This window comes from Leuciscus leuciscus (genome assembly GCF_965113295.1).
Source record: "Leuciscus leuciscus genome assembly, chromosome: 1".
Taxonomy (NCBI): Eukaryota; Metazoa; Chordata; class Actinopteri; order Cypriniformes; family Leuciscidae; genus Leuciscus; species Leuciscus leuciscus.
The window spans coordinates 3,160,980-3,182,295 of record NC_138725.1 but is presented as its reverse complement, the minus strand read 5'-3'; the positions used below and the strand labels follow the sequence as shown (position 1 = coordinate 3,182,295).

At 39.4% G+C, this 21,316-nt stretch overlaps 2 protein-coding genes across 4 annotated transcripts in view; one reads left to right on the top strand and one right to left on the bottom strand.

The window, feature by feature from the left end:
• LOC309479984 (uncharacterized protein) overlaps positions 1-9,351 on the bottom strand; it is a 64,583-nt gene extending 55,232 nt beyond the window's left edge. For all 3 annotated transcript variants that reach the window (XR_014199495.1, XR_014199496.1, XM_082144313.1), the window contains exons 1-3: positions 9,220-9,351; positions 7,769-8,023; positions 2,650-3,880 (exon numbers count right to left, since the gene is read on the bottom strand). The gene's annotated coding sequence lies outside the window, so the exon portion shown is untranslated. The remainder of the gene's footprint in view (positions 1-2,649; positions 3,881-7,768; positions 8,024-9,219) is intronic.
• LOC309479756 (uncharacterized protein) overlaps positions 1-15,064 on the top strand; it is a 223,481-nt gene extending 208,417 nt beyond the window's left edge. The window contains exon 2 of the mRNA XM_082143944.1: positions 15,052-15,064. The gene's annotated coding sequence lies outside the window, so the exon portion shown is untranslated. The remainder of the gene's footprint in view (positions 1-15,051) is intronic.
• The last annotated feature ends 6,252 nt before the right edge of the window (positions 15,065-21,316 follow it).

Genomic DNA, 21,316 nt, shown 5'->3' with positions numbered 1-21,316 from the left:
GGATTTTCAGTCCGGATTTAGACCATACCATAGTACTGAGACTGCTCTCGTTAGAGTAACAAATGATTTGCTCTTATCATCCGATCGTGGTTGTGTCTCTCTATTAGTGTTACTCGATCTTAGTGCTGCGTTTGACACCATTGACCACAACATTCTTTTAAATAGACTAGAAAACTATGTTGGCATTAGTGGAATTGCACTAGCATGGTTTAAATCATACTTATCTGACCGTTATCAGTTTGTAGCAGTAAATGAAGAGATGTCTTATCAATCACAAGTTCAGTATGGCGTACCACAGGGCTCAGTACTAGGACCGCTGCTGTTCACTCTGTACATGCTACCATTAGGAGATATAATTAGGAAACATGGAATTAGCTTCCACTGTTATGCCGACGATACTCAGCTCTATATTTCTTCAAAAACGAAACTTACCAATTCACTAAATTAACAGAATGCATAGCTGATATAAAAAATTGGATGACTCGTAATTTCCTACTTCTAAATTCTGAAAAAACAGAGATTCTAATTATTGGACAAAAAACGTCCTCACGTAATAATCTAGAATACTGTCTAACACTCGATGGCTGCTCTGTTAAGTCTTCGTCGTCGGTTAGGAACCTGGGTGTGCTCTTTGATACCAATCTTTCATTTGAAAGTCACGTGTCTAGTATCTGTAAAACCGCATTTTTCCATCTTAAAAATATATCTAAATTACGTCATATGCTCTCATTGACAAATGCGGAACAATTAGTCCATGCGTTCATGACCTCAAGGCTAGATTATTGTAATGCTCTACTGGGTGGTTGCCCTGCACGCTTAATAAACAAACTACAGCTGGTTCAAAACGCAGCAGCTCGAGTTCTTACCAGAACCAGGAAGTATGACCATATTAGCCCGGTTCTGTCAAAACTGCATTGGCTCCCTATTAAACATCGTCAATTTTAAAATATTGCTGATTACTTACAAAGCACTAAATGGTTTAGCTCCGCAGTACTTGAGCGAGCTCTTAACGCATTATACTCCTTCACGCCTATTGCGATCTCAAAATTCCGGCCAGTTGATAATACCTAGAATATCTAAATCGACTGCTGGCGGTAGATCCTTTTCCTATTTAGCACCAAAACTTTGGAACAGCCTTCCTACCATTGTCCGGGAAGCAGACACACTCTGTCAGTTCAAATCTAGATTAAAGACACATCTCTTTGACATAGCGTTCACATAATACATTATAGACTTCTATAATTCAATATTAGGCTGCATAGATTAGGTCAGCTGGAACCGGGAACACTTCCCATAAATCCTGATGTACTTGTTACATCATGAGAAGAATGGCATCTACGCTAATTTTAGTGTCTTTGTTTATCCCAAGGTTTTCCCGCAGCCTGCCGGATCCAGGCCGTTTCCAGATCTGATGAAGGACCTTCGCCTGGACCCGATGTCAACGCAGTGCTGAAGTGCCAACTAGTCTCTCCCTATGGAGGATCCCTTTTACCACTCTACAGATAAAGCGTCGTCGGGAAAACTCAATTTGCGTATCTACCCCGAATTGATAAAATAAAATTCTGAATCAAAACTATAAGGAAACACCAGTAATTTGTTTAGGCTTGGTTTGCAGGGAATTCCAAACCTGCACACATATATTCAAACGCACATAACTATAGAACCCGTTCTTAATGCGCATGTGAACGCCATCAGCGTTTCTCACAGGTTCGCGTTTAAAGTCTGTGTAGAGAGAATGGTGTCGTCTTGGCGGCCCCTAATTTAAAAACAAATGATCGTTGCGACGGAAGCGAATCAATCAAAACTAACTTTAGCTGGAAAATAACTTTATTAAAGAACCGCTATAAAGCCAAACAATCTTACGTTAAATTATACATTTATCTCTGTAAAGCTGCTTTGAGACAATCTACATTGTTAAAAGCGCTATATAAATGAAAATGACTTGACTTGACTTGACTTGGTTTAGCTCCGCAGTACTTGAGCGAGCTCTTAACGCATTATAGTCCTTCACGTCTATTGCGATCTCAAAATTCCGGCCAGTTAATGATACCTAGAATATCAAAATCGACTGCTGGTGGTAGATCCTTTTCCTATTTAGCACCAAAACTCTGGAACAGTCTTCCTAACATTGTCCGGGAAGCAGACAGTCAGTTCAAAGCTAGGCTAAAAACACATATCTTTGACCTAGCATTCACATAACACATTATAGACTTCTATAATTCAATGTTAGGCTGCATAGATTAGGTCAGCCGGAACCGGGAACACTTCCCATAAATCCTGATGTACTCGTTACATCATGAGACTTTGGATAAAAAAGGAGAACTAAAACAAGAATCAATATCAGCGCAGTGTTTTCGAGATGCCGAAAGCTCCACGTCCGAGACTTCGACCGCTTCTACATGTACTTTATTAAACAGGTGAGCACATTTACATAAAACGAATCAATGTTATATAGTTCAACAATGATAAAATGTTAGAATATGATCTGTATGTTATTCTAATGTTGATCTAGCTCACTGCTAGTCTCATACAGACAAACTAACACATAAATCAACACATTCAAATGCAGTTTAGTGTGATAGTGTAATGTTAGACCAAGTGAAACAGCGCTGCGTTACCTCACAAGTTTAATTTGTCTAATAAACTGACCTGTGAGTAGTAATTCTGCACTTGTGTAGTTCAGTAGAATGAAATGTCCATATTCCTTTTATATCCGCGGGACTCGCGTCGCGTGTGGAGCTGATAGCTGTCTCTTAGCAATCCCGAACTGCTTCATATCACAGTCATGATAAAAGCATCGATGTTTTCAGTCATCCATAAACATTATTAGATCGGCCGGCTTGACGTTGACGACAAGATCCATAATTCTTAGCAAACGTTGCGTCATCAAACTACGCCTTTGTTATTGTAAGAGGTTAGCGACCTCCAGCGGCGAAAAAAATTACATACTGTACGTTTAAAAGACATCAATCAATCAATAAAGTGACAACAATCTCTCTGCTGTGGATCCTCTCATGTGATCTCAGATGTCCTGACTGACTGAATCTCTTGTCACAGTGTGAACACTTGTAAGGTTTTTCTCCAGTGTGGATCCTCTCATGTGTTTTCAGATGTGTTGATCGATTGAATCTCTTGTCACAGTGTGAACACTTGTAAGGTTTTTCTCCAGTGTGGATCCTCTCATGTGATCTCAGAGATGATGACACACTGAATCTCTTGTCACAGTGTGAACACTTGTAAGGTTTTTCTCCAGTGTGAATTCTCTGGTGCTGTTTTAAACCGTCCGCTGTAGTAAAAGTCTTCTCACACTCAAAGCACATGTACTCTCTCACACCAGTGTGAGTTTTCTCATGTGTATGTAAATTAGGCAGCTGTGAAAAACTCTTTCCACACACAGAACATGAATGCGGCTTCTCCTTCGTATGAACTATCAGGTGTTTCTTCAGGTCTGATGACCCAAGAAAGGTTTTGCCGCACTGATCACATGAGAACGACTTCACTCCGGTGTGGATCCTCATGTGAACATTAAGGGTTGATGATCGACTGAAACTCTTTCCACACTGATCACATGTGAACGGCTTCTCTCCGGTGTGAACTCTTCTATGCGCATCAAGATAAGGTTTGTGTGTGAAACTCTTCCCGCATTGATCACATGTGAACGGCTTCTCTCCAGTGTGAACTCTCATGTGAAGCTCAAGACCATCTTTGCGTGTGAGACTCTTTCCACACTGAGTGCAGGTGAAAGATTTCTTGGCTCTTCTTTTCTTTAACAATGTATTTTTAGTCTTTGAGCGACTCAGAGTTTTTCCTCCAGGTTTGACATGATGTTTCTCCTCCACTTCACTCAGTTCTTCACTCTCCTCCTCCACTTCCATCCGGTCTGAAATCAAAGAGAAAATTATTAATTACATTTTTAGTACATCAAAATAATTCAAAGAGAGAAATATAACGTGAAAGGACATGAAAGTGAGCCCTGATGTAATAGTAGAAAGTAGACAACTGTTATAAAATATTATGATAATTTGATGCCTTTTTATAATTGGTTATATGTTCTTGAAACTTTCCATGAATGAGGAAAATTTATCTTCCAATTATTATTTTTAAAACATTATAGGCACGAATACCTTGTTTCTTTAGCAAGAACTATTGAATATATTTGATCAATGACACAATTATCTAACATGATATTAACATTAAAATATACAATACTGTCATATTTTGACACCAACTTTGAGATTGATATTTATTTGACTAAAACGAATTATTAATGGCCGGTCACATTAGACTAGCCGTGACTTGCTCTGATTTGTAAGTCCTAGTTGGAGTACTGGTGAGGCCGAAGCCATGAGACCCAGCATCTTCTGGAATCTCTTGAGGGGAACACGGGCGCCCGCCCTGAAAGACGTCGCCAGGCACCGAATAAAAAGCGCGTGCGCTTCGGTAAGGCGCGCTCTCATGTGTACCGAGTCTATTTCTATACCCAGGAAGTAGATGTTCCGGCTGTGAGATAGTGTGCTTTTGGAGAAATTGATACTGAGGCCCAGGCATTCTAAGTGGTTGAGGAGCCAGCTCTGTGAGTTATTAATAGCTCCTCCGATTGGGCTATGATGAGCCAATCGTCGAGGTAGTTTAACACTCCCACTGTCTCAAGGGGAAGAGTGCCGCGTCCATACACTTCGTGAAGGTACGGGCCGCTAGAGACAGGCCGAATGGTAGTACTGTGTAGTGATAAGCCTGCCCTTTGAATGCATCCTCAGGAATGGTCTGTGATGGGGCACTATCTGGATGTGAAAATAGGCGTCTTTCAGATACACTGAGAAAAACCAATCTCCCGGGCCAATATACACGAGAATTTGTTTGGTTGACAACATCCTAAACGGACGTGTCATAAGCGCTTTGTTCAAGTGTCTGAGATCTAGAATGGGTCTGAGACCGCCATCCTTTTTGGGGACGAGAAAGTAGCGACTGTAAAAGCCTGACTCGCTCTGTGATATAGGATCTGTTTCGACAGCTCTCTTTTCCAACAGTTTTGACACTTCGGTACGGAAAACGTGGGCCACGCCCTCTTCGACCATTGTCTTGACCTTGGCTCGAAAGCGCGGAGGTCTTCGAGCAAACTGGAGCGAATAACCTCGTTTTATTATGTTCAACACCCATTTCGATATTTCGGGGATAGCCTCCCAGGCTTCGGCCCTCATAGCTAGGGGTTGGATGAAAACAGGACCTGGTGGCTGTGAGATAGGAGCCTAATAGCCTGGGGACTATTTTCAGGTGCTGCGTCATATCATTACGCCTGCTGGACCCATGGTATGGCAGCAAAGTTTCTTGATTATTACGCAGGAATGAGAGTATAGATCCTAGCCATATAAGCTTAGAAAATCGCAATTTTATATTTTCTGTCGGTCTTAGTACACGATGTAACTACAGAAGAGTCAAGTTTTAAATAGGAAAAATATCGAAACTCTGTGGTAATTTTTTGGAGAGAGATGCTAATGGTCTTGTCAGATTCAATGATCTATGCTAAGCTATGCTAAAAGTGGTACCGTCAGACCCGGAGATCGGCTGAATGGATTCGAAAACGGTAATACTCAACTGTTTAACTCTGGGGGAGTTGTAAAATGAGCCTATTTCCAAAAAAAAGTGGAGTATCCCTTTAAACCATTTCTCTGTAAAAATGAAGGAGGATATGACTCCTTCATATCCGTCAAGTTCAACCACAGGTGCCGTTTGAGCACCGTTAGGTTGGCCATGCTCCACCCGATGGCCTGGGCTGTAGACTTCGTAGCCCGCTGGTCTTTAAAAGCCTCTGATTCTTAGTCTTCCATCCCGCGGCGGTAGGTGGGCAAAGATGGGCGGATGGGTCGCCTCATAGCCTTTATCTTTAGCGCTGTCAACATTGGAGAGGACTGAAGAGAAAGAAGGCTTGATGCGAGCCACAACGGGGAAGAAGGGGGCGGGTCCCTGCTGAGGGGTCTGTCGGCACCCTTGCAGGAACCACTCGTCGAGCCTGCATCGTGAGGGTTGCTCGGGTGGAGACCAGGAGCTTATCCCGCTGAAAGGAGTTTCGACGGCGGCGAGTGCTTCTATTCCGGAGGTCAGCGAAGTGGAGAAGTCGCTGAAGGAGTAAAAATCTGGAGCACCTAGGTGAGGCACAGCAATATATAGCCTCTGACCACGCCCATACTGGCGGGCTCTGACGCAACAGGGCGCCCTGGCGTCAAAGCCACCTCGCCATAGGTTTGTGCAGTTGCCGCAGCACAGCGAGCACAACTGAGCACAAGAGCGGTCATTGGCTGTGCTGCGGCAGCTGCACAAACCTATGGCGAGGTGGCTTTGACGTGAGAACCAATCAGGACGCCTGGCGCCCTGGCGTGTCAGAGCCCGCCTGTATGGGCGTTTTAAAAAGTTTGCTTCAATATTACCTCTCGAAAGGGAACTATGAATTGTGACAGAAATAGTCAAAGGCTTATAAGTACTACACATCTTCTTTCAGCACTTCAAAACTATAATATCATGTGTTATTTTTAATGTGATAACATATTTTTTGGTCATCCTTCAAAGATTCCCCTAAAACTAAAAATTAAGATGTAGGAAAATTCTTATTTAAACACTAAATTACCACTGTAAACAGTAGGATGATTATTGGCTATTTTCATATACATTTTTTCACTCGTTTTACTTTTTAATGAATATTAAGACATCATGAATGATAATAATTAAAGTTAATGTCATCTACACCCTAAATTAAGCTTAGTGCTTTATTGTCAGCCCCAGTGCCAACAGATACTCTCTGCACCCAGATGCTAGTCTGGAGCCTGTGGACTTAAAATAAAACTTCACATTGTAATATCTTTATGTTAAGTCTATTTATTATTAAAGAATTTGTCAGTTTGTCCGCTTGTCCGGGACAAGTGGATTTTTTGAAGGAACAAGTAATTTACGAAAATAGTTCCAAACAAAGATCACAGCAGAACCGTATCGCATCTCACAGCAACACTTAACTGTGTTTCATTACTGAATAATTCAGCGTTTTGAACGAATTGGCCGAGTCAAAGATTCAATGACCCATTCATAAACACTCAATGACTCACTCATTAAAACGGTCTCCTGCCGCCTCCTACTGGCAGTTTACTTTCATGTTTAAAAGTAGCATTCTTTCCAACATTTCTTATTTGTATATTCAAAAATATTTAAATATATAGTATATTATTATAGTATCTTATTAGGCTATTCTAATTTAATCTATTGATCAAATTTAATTTTAAACTAAAGATGAAGCATACATACTATGGAAGTCAATGGGGCCCAAAAACTGTCTGGTTACTGACATTCTTCTAAATATCTTCCTTTCTGATCACCAGAAGAAAGAAATTCATACAGCTTTGAAACAACATGAGGGTGAGTATATGATGACAGAATTTTCATTTTAAAAGTGAACTTCTCCTTTAATAAGATTGCGGGGGGGTGCCCTTTAAAGGTGCAGATGAGACAATATGCTTGTTAAAAAATATATCAGAGCTGATTGAACACAGATGAGAATTTTCTTCAGAATAAATTATATTTACAGCACACAGACAAAAAAAAATCCGGACAAGCTACTTTTTTACTGGGACAACAGAATGAGCCAAAGGACAAGCACATGAAAAGGCTTAATGTCGAGCTCTGCCATGCCATAGTTGAACTGTTTATCTAAATGTGATGAAGTGCTTGAATGTTTCTAACATGAATGTTCTTCAGCATCATGAATGAATGGAGAATAAACACCAACCTCTTTGTTCTTCAGGATCTTCAGTGTGTTTCATTTTGCAGGGTTCTGGATCACTCATGTTCTCACTGTCCTCTTTAATAAACTCAGTCTTTGCAGATTTCAGCTCTTCCTGATGCTCTGATGCTCGTCTTCACTTGTAGCTGATGGGAATTTACAGCATTTATTGGAGAATTACAGTGGGAGGAGCTTCACTGATGATGTGACTGCAGTGGGAGGAGCTTCTCTGATGATGTGATTGCTGTGGGAGGAGCTGATCTGCCAAAATAAAAAATATCAATTTTTTTTCAAATATATATATATTTTTTTATAATACATGACACTTCTAAGCATTTATGTCTGTCTATCTAGGCCTATTCATTAGACATCCATCTATTTGTATTGCTAATCCTAACATTATTCTGCTTCTTCATTAAAATACAGGTATCTAGAAATATAGAAAATAATATAAATAATTTAAATTCTTCCAAATATAAATAATGGTCAGAAAAACAGTTAAAATCATAAACACAGAAATAAACGTACATATAGTAACAAATCCCCTCAGTCTGCTGACACCAATGAAACGAGTTTTAAGTGACAATTTACAGGAGATCTGAAGACATCAGCATAATAAATGAGGTGAAAACAGGAACTATTGTCATGAAATAAAGAGTGTTTTCAGCAGATCTGTTAATATTGATGAGCCTCAGACTATCAACACTCATTCAACAAGCCATTCAGGATCATCAGCAGATCATCTCACTTTATTCTGAGTGTTTGCTGTTAGAAACACATTATTTGAGTCAGGATACATGATAAAAGCCTGTAAACTGTAATTTCTCACATGGATATGACATGGATAAAACATCAATAACACAAAAACAATCACTATGACACTCATCTTCATCAACCACTACAGAGAAATAATTACAGCAGCATAATATGTCCACATTAAATATAGTTTGATTTTATGACATTAATCAAGTACTTAGATCATTAAAATATTATGCACTGAAACTAACAATGATCATAAAACATTTAAAAATAAAGAGCATCACAAAGCAATATTGTTTAAGAGTAAACGCTATTCATTTATTAACATTTAAGAGTTGATTTAATGTCTCACGTGTCTCATTATAGGCTCAACGTAAAGTAAGAGATCGATTCACATTAATTCCCCTCACAGATCTCAAACTTTACCTCTTAACTCTTGACATTCAGTAACAGTTCTCACTCCAAACATCGAGACAATCACACAAACGAACACAAACTCGCTCAGGTCTGAATGAACTCAACATATTCTCCTCATGCTCGCTGCTGCTGCACTAAATGTTTATTTCAGAAGGAAGACGCCAGAAAAGACGCACAAGTATCGCTGTGATCGATGAAAACAATACAGAAATGAGCCTGTCGCTTAATCAAACTGTATAAAGTGTGTGTATTTGAGAAATACCGTGAACTGCTCTCCTCACCTCAGAAGACTCGACGGTGCGTCCCAAATCGCATACTATCCGCCCTAAACAGTCTTAGAAAACAGAATTAGTACATCCCAGATCTTATTATGCTGGTTCCAAAGATACGGCTAATAATGCCCACAAACCATCGCGCGTTGGCCGAGGATTCGGTTAGAACTACAAACACGAGTGAAAAAGTGCTAAAAACTACAAACATGGAGGATGCGCGAGTCTGGCGATTAATTATCAGTAAACCTGACAAATGTATTTATTCAGTGTTGTCTATTATATTGCATCTGCAGCAGCATTGTGAACTTTTGTAAAGATACGTTTAGCCATTAACTTTTAAATGAAAATGTTCATAAACAATGGTAATAAACTCTAGATACATTTACCTCCCTCAGCACTGAGTCATTGTTCATTCAAATGCTAATTGCTAATTAGGCAGGAATGAGGCACATGGAATCCTAATTCTAACATGGAGACAGTAATAATTTGAGTTTATTTTGTAGAAACTGTGTTGAATTGTTCTGACTTCATGAAGCCTCGTGGTGTAAATTAAACATCAAACTGACTAGCTCATACGGAAATGTAATGTCAATATATGTAAATTACATATATAATGTAAGTGCCCATGTATGCCATATGAGAATATAGGCAAAATTCATATATGTAAAACACATAGACATATATGAAACATATATGAAACATATATTTCAAAATATAGCAAAAATGGCAATTTTCATGTAAGTGCCATATATTTTCCCGTATATGCACATAAATGTGAAATATATGTAAGACGCATATATATATACATATTGTTCTATAGAACAAGAACACTAGCAAAGGACAAAGAAAAAACACTCATTGCCCTTAAACTTTGATAATAATAATAATAATAATAATTTGTTACATTTATATAGCAGTTTTCTGGGTACTCAAAGCGCTTTACATGAAAGGGGGAATCTCCTCAACCACCACCAATGTGCAGCTGCACCTGGATGTTGCGACGGCAGCCATTTTGTGCCAGAACGCCCACCACACACACACACACACACGTGATGCAAGAGTAGTTTGATTTCTAACATTATTCTCTCAACAGACACCGATAGTCTGGCGTTATCATTTATTTGCTTTTGGTGTACTGTGGAGTGGGTAAAACTGTTTTTAATGGCAGGCTAGCAGTTACCGTTGACTCATGCTAGCCTAGCACCGGCGAACTAAGCAACTAGAAGGACTGGATGAACATTTTTGAAAACTGTCTCCACTGATAAATAACACCCAGGCTAACTTGGAAATGAGGTCCGATGCCCAAAATCCTGAACCACCCCTTTAAGAATGTTACTTTAAAAGATGGTTGTTCTTTACTCAAATTAGTTCCTTGCTTCTTTTTTAAACTGGCATTGTAGTCGATGAATATTGTTGCCTCTATTGTCAGTTGTTGTGAATAAAAGCATCGGCTAAATGTAAGTTTATTTAGATTCATAACATTTCTGTGGATAAGCAGCAAACACATCATATCAATCAATAGCCTATTATAAACAGGACTTAACGCAGACACAAACAGTTTTATTACTTTTAAACCAGGAACACCAGCAACCTTCAGATGTCATTGTTGTGTCTCTATGAATAAAGGGATGTGTCATGGAGAACGGGGAATGACGACACACAGCGATAATCAACTTCTCCTCCATGTTGCCGCTGATCAAGATATCAGGAGGAAGAGCGCATTGTTTACACATTCATATGTGCATTAATTAGCTAATGATTGCTTTGAAGAAATTATCAATAAAGCATGCTTTTTTTTCTTCATGTGACAATTAAAAAGTCACATTTTAAATGCACTTTGCATGCTTTCATCATATGCGTTGAATGGGTGAACAAAACTGTATTAAACTGTCATTGTATTAAATGTAGGCTATGAAGATGTTTTTAAGTTTACACAAACGTATTGGTAATAAACTTTTTCCCGGACTGAGAAATCATGGCTTATGCAAAGTGCATTTAAAGCAAGACTTTTTAAATGTCACATGATTTCAGCTCAGTCTATTGGTTTGCACATATGAATATATGTGTGCAGGTTTGTAATTCCCTACAAACCAAGCCTTCAAAAACTACTTGTCTGGCCTTAACATTTTTGATACAGAATTTTATCACTTCGGGGTAGATATGTGAACTGAATTTTTTACGAAAAAGCTTTATTTGTAGAGTGGTAAAGGGATCCTCCATAGGGAAAGACTAGTTGGCACTTCAGCACCCTGCTATGACATCTTCTTATGATGTAACGAGTACATCAGGATTTATGGGAAGTGTTCCCGGCAGTGTTGCCAGATGTACGTTAATTATCGTATTTGTACGATAATTTCGACCTCTGTACGATGTACGATCAATAATGGAAAAAATCCTATAATGTACGATAATTTCAGAACTGTGTGACACTTCAAATGATGGTCGTTGTAATAGGACTTGTCATTGATCTAGCAGTGGAGTTTACCGGGGGAAGAACGTGTATAGAGAGGGAGTGAGAGACCTTGCGTGTGTGCTAGTGTGCCTCGTGAAGCGCATGTAAGGACCCAACCAATCAACTGTAAGTGCAGGCGGGCTTTTATCTTTACTCCCGAATCAGAACCGAACAACCCCCCCCCCCCCCCCGTCGGAGATTTCTTGACTCCCAGAAATGACTTTGTGCAGGTTGGGATGTCATTTTCAAGTCGTTGACTCGTGTACGATAATTTTCTTCCAAATCCGATAATTTTGAGCTTTTGGTACGATACTTGAACATTTCCAATCTGACAACACTGGTTCCCGGTTCCAGCTGACCTAATCTATGCAGTCTAACATTGAATTATAGAAGTCTATAATGTATTATGTGAATGCTATGTCAAAGAGATGTGTTTTTAGTCTAGCTTTGAACAGAGTGTGTCTGCTTCCCGGACAATGGTAGGAAGACTGTTCCAAAGTTTTGGTGCTAAATAGGAAAAGGATCTACCGCCAGCAGTCGATTTTGCTATTCTAGGTATTATCAACTGGCCGGAATTTTGAGATCGCAATAGACGTGAAGGACTATAATGCGTTAAAAGATCCCTCAAGTACTGCAGAGCTAAACCATTTAGTGCTTTGTAAGTAATCAGCAATATTTAAAAATTTATACGATGTTTAATAGGCAGCCAATGCAGTGTTGACAGAACCGGGCTAATATGGTCATACTTCCTGGTTCTGGTAAGAACTCGAGCTGCTGCGTTTTGGACCAGCTGTAGTTTGTTTATTAAGCGTGCAGGGCAACCACCCAGTAGAGCATTACAATAATCTAGCCTTGAGGTCATGAACGCATGAACTAATTGTTCTGCATTTGTCAATGAGAGCATATGGCGTAATTTAGATATATTTTTAAGATGGAAAAATGCGTTTTTTGTCAATGAGAGTATATGACGAAATTTAAATATTTTTAAGATGGAAAAATGCGGTTTTACAGATATTAGAAACGTGACTGTCAAATGAAAGATTGGTATCAAAGAGCACACCCAGGGTTCCTAACCGACGACGAAGACTTAACAGAGCAGCCATCAAGTGTTAGACAGTATTCTCTAGGTTATTACGCGAGGAAGTTTTTTGTCCAATAATTTGAATCTCTATTTTTTTCAGAATTTAGAAGTAGGAAATTACTAGTCATTAGGGATGTCAATTTTCACAAATTCCCATGATCGATCGTCATTTAAATTAACGATCAATTAATCGATTAATCGTTAGCCGTAATACTGCCATATGCGTCTACTGCAGTGGCTATGGCCAACAGCATGACAGGGTCTGCAAATGCTGCTAAAAACGCTATGTTCCTCACCAAATCAATAATGGTTATAAATATAAATAAAGGGCTAGTAGGATTGTAAAAATGTTTTATGTGATTGCTAATTAAATTAATTATTCAAACTACTAATACAACGTGTCACCAACGCCTCGTATGCGCTTAGAATGTGTGACAGTTGTGGACGCGCTCTTCCTGGAACAACTGCACGCGCTGAATGAATCTGCTACCGTTAACCCTCTGAGGTCGGCAAACGCGCCCCCGCGTTTTGCTGGATTTTCTCCACATTGTAGAACTATAAACTTAAATTACTCCATCATTTATGGTCATACAGAAAAAAAGAAATATAAAAAAAGAATCTGTGATATTTCTACTTTTGTATGTGTCCACTTACAATCAAATCAAAACATTGTGCTTTTGTAAAATAAAGAAAATAAACAGGGTGTGCGTTCTGCCTCTCCGTCGCGGTGAACTTTTTTTTCTTGAGCACGTCTATAAACTGAAACAAAACTCAGCGAATACTTGTCACACATTTATGAGCCATACACCTTTATAAACATTTAAGTGTGTACTTTTAAAACGATCGGGTTCAAAACGAAAACAAATATTCTCTGTTTAAGTAATTTGTACAAAACCAACAAGATGTCCAGCTTCTCAAACGCTTGCTCATTACAGTTAATTTGGCCACGCCTACGAGCGCAAAAGACATTCACATGCAAATCTCCACATGGAACGCGATCGCGCTCATTACCTCAAAAACAAAACACCAAAACACTTCACTTTTCGTCGAGTTAGGCGCACCGTGAGCTTACATTGGATTTAGGCTACCTCAGAAGAAGAAGAATGCGATTTGAAGACAAGAAAGATTTAAGGTAAGAAATTCTTACATATTAGTTTGTTATTGTTGAATAAATGTCACATTGCAGTTGAACTGTTGCTAGATATATGGGGAATATTATAATATTTAGACCCGTGTTTACTGTTAGGCCTACTGTGTTTGTGGATATCTGGTCAAACGTAGATATGTATGGTAACCATAATGTTTTATATTTGAGCGCGATCGCGTTTGAATGTATCATATTTTGCAGCGCGATCGCGTTTGAATGTATCATATTTTGCAGCGCGATAGCGTTTGAATGTATCATATTTTGCAGCGCGATCGCGTTTGAATGTATCATATTTTGCAGCGCGATCGCGTTTGAATGTATCATTTGAAAATTTGAAAAGCAAAACACACCAAATGGCTTCATGTTTTTACTATTATCTCATTTCATATCATCATAACGAATGGAAACATTTGAAGTAACATGATAATCAATATATTTTTCTCTAGCTTGGTTGTTACTGAAATCTTTTGGAAGATTTATACTGCTATCTATTGTTATTATTATTTTACCCAGCACTGCTATGCCTACAAGGCACAACAAACCTGGTGTTCATTATATTATATATTGTTGGAAACATTTGTGTGTGTGTGTGTGTGTGTGTGTATTCTGTGAATTTTAAAAAGCAATTTTAACCAGAAAAATCTAATATTTATTTCCAAAATCGTGCAGGCCTTTCTCTTGATATCAGTATGTTCATTTTTTTTCAGATGCCACTGAGTCCTGCTGACTTCAACATTCACATGAGTCTCTGTACATGAACATGAACATGGTAAAGTGAAAATCAAACACCTTGGAAATGAAAGGTATGTACAATGTTTTTAGGAATGGCACAAAGGTCTCTGTCTTTCAATAAGTGCTTTTTTGCCATTTGTTGTGTCTATTTGGATTATGTTGTGTAAATAAATCCAAACAATCTAAAAGCCATTCTTTTTTAAATCTCCTCATTTACAGTATTGTGCAAGGTTGCTCAGAATGACAGGGGCCTGATAGCTCCTAATAGGGCAGTTGGAGGAGGGTCTTTGTCTTTCTCAGGTGTGAAAACCATACATATTAATGAGCTCACGCATAGAGCTTTCTCACACAAAACACGTCGTAAAAATTTTAAATCAATATATTGTCTTCTCTGAATGAGCAGTCAGGGTGATTTTCACATAGTTTTAGAGCAAATATTCTAGGCTATGTCATACAATTTTCAAAAGTCTTGTGAAGAAATAATCAGTATGGGTTTCATGGCCTTATTTCAGTGAGAATTTTTTTTTGTATTTTCACAAACCACGCATAAATGTCATTATCTCAAAACTACAAACTTTTACATACATGCTGTTTATATATTATTGTAGCAGAGTTTGTGCTGAATACAGTGTAATCAGACTTTAGCCATGAAAATGTCACTAGTAACAGAAATAAGCACAAATGTCAGAGCATGTCAGAACACCTCCAGGGCCCAGAAAACAGCTCAGACCTCAGAGGGTGGAGCACCTTGCTAGCACATTATTTATCTAAAAGAAATGCATCCTATATGAGATTAATCAGATATATTAAAAATAAACATAATATTACAAATTATATCTGCACAAAATTACGCAAATTCATGCACAACTGAACTTGAACTATTACGTGCCATTCATTCAGAACTACTCTGTTGTGGACGCGCTTTTCCTGGAGCAACGCGACACGGCAACTAAACCCAAATAATTCACAATGTTTTATTACAATATTGTTCTCTTTATAATGTTATGTAATATTACAGTCCCAATAGTCATTATTAGTCGTGCACTGCCGTTTGAGCTGCGCGCGCTGAAGCTGACGCTTTACTACAGAGTTCATTCTTAACCAAATGCATCCAATGCGAGATAAATCCGATATAGATAGGCATACACAAAATAAACAGTATTACAACTTACATTTGCACAAAACAAAAGGCTGCGATTGCAGACGCAAACTTCTAGTCATGATGAAGGTGTAAAATGGTCCCAAACATAACTCCGGCACACTCGCTTTACATGTTTCGCGGTTGAGCAGCACGCACGCGCATGAAGACCTGCTTAATCGATGATCGATAAGTTGTATCGATTAAATGTATTATCGACAATTGATCGTCGATTAATCGTTGACATCCCTACTAGTCATCCAATTTTTTATATCATCTATTCAATCCGTTAATTTAGTGAATTGGTAAGTTTCATTAGGTTTTGAAGAAATATAGAGCTGAGTATCATCGGCATAACAGTGAAAACTAATGCCATGCTTCCTAATGATATCTCCTAAGGGTAGCATGTACAGAGTGAACAGCAGCGGTCCTAGTACTGAGCCTTGTGGTACGCCATACTGAACTTGTGATCGATGAGACATCTCTTCATTTACTGCTACAAACTGATAACGGTCAGATAAGTATGATTTAAACCATGCTAGTGCAATTCCACTAATGCCAACATCATTTTGTAGTCTATTTAAAAGAACGTTGTGGTCAATGGTGTCAAATGCAGCACTAAGATCGAGTAACACTAATAGCGAGATACAACCATGATCGGATGAAAGGAGCAAATCATTTGTGACTCTAACGAGAGCTGTCTCGGTACTATGGTACGGTCTAAATCCGGACTTGAAATCCTCGCAGATATCATTTGTTTCTAAAAAGGAACACAGTTGTGAAGATACTGCTTTTTCTAATATCTTTGACACAAAAGGTAGATTCAAGATTGGCCTGTAATTGACTAATTCTGCGGTTTAATCATAGCCAGCTTAAAAGTTTTTGGTACAAAAGAGACAAGAGACAAAGAGGAATTAATGATATTAAGAAGAGGATCTATGACCTCTGGAAGCATCTCTTTCAGTAGCTTATGTTGGAGAATTTTCCCTTGATTCATGCCTAAGTACTGTATGATGCAATGAAAATGACAAGCATGAAAAAATAGGTCTGAAAAGGATGAGAGAATGGAAAAGTACCCAGTATGCATAAGAAATGCAAAGTGTCAAAATACTGTATGAAACAAAGCACCATTGTGTGAGGTTTGACCAATTGAGAAGACATGTTTGACTGTGTCAGGGTCACAAGGCGTGACAGAGGGGAAGAGATAGATTTGAGGGTGCCCACTGGGCATCTAGCGATAAGAAAAAGTATAAGACATGAACACTGGGCATTGTAACCTCAGATGTCCGGATGACCAGCTGGCTTCTCTTTTATTGTTTGTACAATAAAGTAAATTCTTCTGACCTGGAACCTCGACTCTGAGAAACTTCTTTGAGACCTGAACCAAAAAGAACTTTGAATTTGCCACAACACTTAGTCGGTATAGGGTCTAACATACATGTTGTCGGTTTAGATGATTTAATGAGTTTAGCGAATTCTTCCTATCCTATAGCAACGAATGAATCAAATTTTTCCTCAGGGAGACTACAATGCACTGCCTGATGCGATACTGTAGAAGACGGTTGCATAGTTACAATTTTGTCCCTGATATTATCAATGTTATAAGTGAAGAAGTTCATAAAGTCATTACTGCAGTGTTGCTTGGAAATTTCTGGGCTTGAAGCTTTCTTTTTCGTTAGTTTAGCCACTGTTTCAAATAAATACCTAGGATTATGTTTATTTTCTTCTAATAGGGTTGAAAAATAAGCAGATCTAGCACTCATCCTCATCTTCTACTCATCCTTCTTCTTCCTGCAAACACGGCGAGTGGAGTTTAGACTAAAAAGCACTATTTTTGTCATTAGACTACATGACCTTCTCCCATTCCTCCTCTGGATCATCCAGATGGTCATTGGCAAACTTCAAACGGCACTGGACATGCGCTGGCTTGAGCAGGGGGACATTGCGTGCGCTGCAGGATTTTAATCCATGATGGCGTAGTGTGTTACTAATGGTTGATACGGTGGTCCCAGCTCTCTTCAGGTCATTGAAGTGTAGTTCTGGGCTGATCCCTCACCTTCCTCATGATCATTGATGCCCCACGAGGTGAGATCTTGCATGGTGCCCCAGACCGAGGGAGATTGACCGACATCTTGAACTTCTTCCATTTTCTAATAATTGCGCCAACAGTTGTTGCCTTCTCACCAAGCAGCTTGTCTATTGTCCTGTAGCCCATCCCAGCCTTGTGCAGGTCTACAATTTTAACCTGATGTCCTTACACAGCTCTCTGGTCTTGGCCATTGTGGAGAGGTTGGAGTCTGTTTGATTGAGTGTGTGGACAGGTGTATTTTATACAGGTAACGAGTTCAAACAGGTGCAGTTAACACAGGTAATGAGTGGAGAACAGGAGGGCTTCTTAAAGAAAAACTAACAGGTCTGTGAGAGCCGGAATTCTTACTGGTTGGTAGGTTATCAAATACTTATGTCATGCAATAAAATGCAAATTAATTATTTAAAAATCATACAATGTGATTATCTGGATTTTTGTTTTAGATTCTGTCTCTCGCAGTTGAAGTGTACCCATGATAAAAATCACAGACCTCTATATGCTTTGAAAGTAGGAAAACCTGCAAAATCAGCAGTGTATCAAATACTTGTTCTCCCCACTGTACATACATACATAGACCTATATATGATCCGAAGTAGCCTAACTAGCTACTTGAGTAGTTTTTTTTTTTCTCGCATCATCTCGCATCACCAGACGCTCAATTTGCCTCTTTCGTGCGAACTGGACGCGTGTCCAGTTCGCACGAAAGAGGCAAATTGAGCGTCTGGTGCAAGCGATTTTATCTGGTGCTTCTTGTGCATTCACGCATCCGATGCCCAAACTGAAAAATCAGATATTCCGGCCAGTTGATAATACCTAGAATATCAAAATCGACTGCTGGCGGTAGATCCTTTTCCTATTTAGCACCAAAACTTTGGAACAGTCTTCCTAACATTGTCTGGGAAGCAGACAGTCAGTTCAAAGCAAGACTAAAAACACATTTCTTTGACCTAGCATTCACATAAATTATAGACTTCTATAATTCAATGTTAGGCTGCATAGATTAGATCAGCTGGAACCAGGAACACTTCCCATAAATCCTGATGTACTCGTTACATCATAAGAAGAATTGCGTCTATGCTAATATTAGTCTCTCTGTTTATACCGAGGTTTACCGCAGTCCGCCGGATCCAGGCTGTATCCAGATCTGATGAAGGACCTGTGCCTGGACGCGACGACAATGCAGTGCTGAAGTGCCAACTAGTCTCTCCCTCTGTGGGTGGATTTGAGGTGTTGCGTGATATCTCTGGTCATATGGTCATACACACTTAGGATGACTTGAGGGTGAGTAAATAATGGGATATTTTTCCTTTTTGGGTGAACTAACCCTTTAAAATGCTTTCTCAATGGAACTGCCAGCTCTGTGTAGTAATGTTGTTGCGTGATCGAGTTCGGCCCACGAGTAAACCGCTGTCTAGTATTGCTCCGAGCTGATAAACTGTTTGCGCTGCGCAGCTCAGACGAGTAGCGTGGTTTCATTCTGCTTTCGTTTGCAGAAAAAGGTCACACAATTTGACCATTTACTTGCAGTCTAGAGCCCTGTATAGTGCTGTATTTCTGCTTTACATGAGCGCCACCTGCTGTCAGATAGCGAATTTGTGTTTTTGCATTGATCTGAACTGACAAATTAGACATTCCTGTTAGTTGAACATAAGTTAAAGGTACAATATGTAACTTTTTTGCTTTAAAAATAGCAAAAATCACTATATCTATGTTATATATTTTTATATAACATATGTTTTATATTATTTTGTGTACTTACATTATCCCGACTGTTTCCAACAACTTTCAAACCAGGAGAAATTTGTAATTTAATTCGAAGACACGGACCATTTCTTTATTTCCGTTTTGTCGCCGTCAATGGCGTCATATCCGCGTTCTCCCTGGTTTCCGCTCGTACTGCCATAGCAACCAGAGCCCTCTGATAGTAACCAAGGCAATAGACGTGGACAACTGTGTAGTTCGCAATGTCGTAATCTGCACACTGTTGTTGTTTCGTTCAAACATTATGGACCATGGCAAGCAGACTTTGGATAAAAAAGGAGAACTAAAACGAGAATCAAATATCAGCGCGGTGTTTGAGATGCCGAGAGCTCCCATAGACAGTATATAAACGAGAGCTCCACGTCCGAGACTTCGACCGCTCCTACATGTACTTTATTAAACAGGTGAGCACGTTTACATAAAATTAATCAATGTTATATACACTCACCTAAAGGATTATTAGGAACACCTGTTCAATTTCTCATTAATGCAATTATCTAATCAACCAATCACATGGCAGTTGCTTCAATGCATTTAGGGGTGTGGTCCTGGTCAAGACAATCTCCTGAACTCCGAACTGAATGTCAGAATGGGAAAGAAAGGTGATTTAAGCAATTTTGAGCGTGGCATGGTTGTTGGTGCCAGACGGGCCGGTCTGAGTATTTCACAATCTGCTCAGTTACTGGGATTTTCACGCACAACCATTTCTAGGGTTTACAAAGAATGGTGTGAAAAGGGAAAAACATCCAGTATGCGGCAGTCCTGTGGGCAAAAATGCCTTGTTGATGCTAGAGGTCAGAGGAGAATGGGCCGACTGATTCAAGCTGATAGAAGAGCAACTTTGACTGAAATAACCACTCGTTACAACCGAGGTATGCAGCAAAGCATTTGTGAAGCCACAACACGCACAACCTTGAGGCGGATGGGCTACAACAGCAGAAGACTCCACCGGGTACCACTCATCTCCACTACAAATAGGAAAAAGAAGCTACAATTTGCACAAGCTCACCAGAATTGTACAGTTGAAGACTGTAAAAATGTTGCCTGGTCTGATGAGTCTCGATTTCTGTTGAGACATTCAGATGGTAGAGTCAGAATTTGGCGTAAACAGAATGAGAACATGGATCCATCATGCCTTGTTACCACTGTGCAGGCTGGTGGTGGTGGTGTAATGGTGTGGGGAATGTTTTCTTGGCACACTTTAGGCCCCTTAGTGCCAATTGGGCATCGTTTAAATGCCACGGCCTACCTGTGCATTGTTTCTGACCATGTCCATCCCTTTATGACCACCATGTACCCATCCTCTGATGGCTACTTCCAGCAGGATAATGCACCATGTCACAAAGCTCGAATCATTTCAAATTGGTTTCTTGAACATGACAATGAGTTCACTGTACTAAAATGGCCCCCACAGTCACCAGATCTCAACCCAATAGAGCATCTTTGGGATGTGGTGGAACGGGAGCTTTGTGCCCTGGATCTGCATCCTACAAATCTCCATCAACTGCAAGATGCTATCCTATCAATATGGGCCAACATTTCTAAAGAATGCTTTCAGCACCTTGTTGAATCAATGCCACTTAGAATTAAGGCAGTTCTGAAGGCGAAAGGGGGTCAAACACAGTATTAGTATGGTGTTCCTAATAATCCTTTAGGTGAGTGTAGTTCAACAATGATAAAATGTTAGAATATGATCTGTATGTTAT